Genomic DNA, 1969 nt, shown 5'->3' on the forward strand with positions numbered 1-1969 from the left:
CATCATCATCATCATCATCATCATCATCATCATCATCATCATCATCATCATCACCATCATCATCATCATCCGGTTCCCTGCAAGGACCTCCATTTCACTCTGTCTTACGTTATAGCGACGGTGCCTGTCGTTCTTGCTGTTCCTAGCCACATTGTCATCTTGTCAAGTATTTTTTCCCTCTCTCTGTCCCTGCCTCTCTTTCCATCAAACTTTCCTGTTGTTACAATATACTCCAATGCTTCCTTCCGCATTGTGTGTCCAATGAACTTTGCCTGTTGCTTTCGTATATATTCGTCAAAAGCTGTCGTCTGCAATTTGCTTCAACCAAGACTTCCTCATTTGTTTTTCTATCTGTCCATTTCGGCCACATACAACCTTTAGAACCCTTGTGGTAGTGGTCAGTGAGATGTTTCCTTTTTTTAGGATTTGACTCAATATTTATTCAAGCTGTCCTTCGCTATTGCAAATCTGCGCTTTATTTCTGCGGAACATTTGGTATCATTAAGCTCTCAGTGTGATTATGAAGAACATAGAACCCTGGTCCCAACGCACACACATACACACATACACACATACACACATACACACATATCCACATACACACATATCCACATACACACACGCACTAAATCTCTCACTCTCTCAATCTCTATCTATCTATCTATCTATCTATCTATCTATCTATCTATCTATCTATCTATCTATCTATCTATCTATCTATCTATCTAGTTTGTCGTATTATTCTATTTAAAATAAGAATTAACGTTCTCGTATAATGTTTAGTTCAGTAAGAGTTTCACGGTTCTTGTAACTCAATTAGGACATATAAGAGCCGAAGATTAGAGGTATTGCAAGACAGTAACATAATACTCCACAAAGGAGGAGAAGATTAGAACGGTAGATGCTTGATGAGTAAGAGGGAGCAAACTTCGCCTGAGCACCCACCATCCACCCACGTTCTCACATACGCCAGACAACAAGATAAAAACTCTATCTATCTATCTATCTATCTATCTATCTATCTATCTATCTATCTATCTATCTATCTATCTATCTATCTATCTACCTTTCTAGTTTTTTAAATACTATTATTATCTAAGAATAGAAATTAACTTTCTCGCATATTGAGTATCAGACAACAAAGAGTTTCGAAAATTCAAACGTCCAGGAAAAGATCTGACGTCACCATCTCATTAACATAGCGGTTATTCCGGATTGTGACGCAACAGGAAGCAGATAACTCTCGACTCTCCAGATACATCGGATACCGCCCTGACCGCAACATCAGAATGCACAAACCGACGTTTCCGAGTCGCTGATTGGCTGATGTGGGATGAGGAACAGTGAACAGTGAATGACTGTGTGGGGAATGCTCTCACACGGGGCTCCCCGATCTGTCAGGCTTAGGATGCTGATGACTAATGGGGGGTCTGCATTGTGTGGTAGGCAGACAGGGAAACCGGGAAATGGGGAGAATATTATAATATCCTTGTTGTAACATAGGGAGACTCTTTCTCATCTGGGCATGACTGGGAACATGTTGAAACTGACAAACTTAGTATTATTATTATTATTATTATTATTATTATTATTATTTTATCAATATTATTTATTATTTTATCAAAAATTGAGATAGTCTTATAATAATTTAGTCAGAGACGTTGAACGTTGAAGGGACTGGCAAATACCAGGTTTATGGTTTAGGCTTTGAGAGCATCCAAGCAGAGACATAATTCATTGCCCATTACCGCCGATCTCAGTTTTGAAATCTTGACACGTGACGAAAGTGCCAAGCCACAAGACTGCAAGACTGCTCAAAGATATCAACGAAGAGCAGACACAGAAGACAATCAATCAGGACACATGTAAGAGCCCATGGCGGGCACGCTCAGGACACATGTAAGAGCCCATGGCGGGCACGCTCAGGACACATGTAAGAGCCCATGGCGGGCACGCTCAGGACACATGT

At 40.3% G+C, this 1969-nt stretch overlaps 1 protein-coding gene across 1 annotated transcript in view; it reads left to right on the forward strand.

Moving 5' to 3' along the window:
• Positions 1–1969, forward strand: part of LOC101862058 — a gene marked incomplete in the record, with an annotated part of 69542 nt that overhangs the window by 23589 nt on the left and 43984 nt on the right.

Source organism: Aplysia californica, unplaced genomic scaffold, assembly GCF_000002075.1.
Source record: "Aplysia californica isolate F4 #8 unplaced genomic scaffold, AplCal3.0 scaffold00457, whole genome shotgun sequence".
NCBI classification, from domain to species: domain Eukaryota; kingdom Metazoa; phylum Mollusca; class Gastropoda; order Aplysiida; family Aplysiidae; genus Aplysia; species Aplysia californica.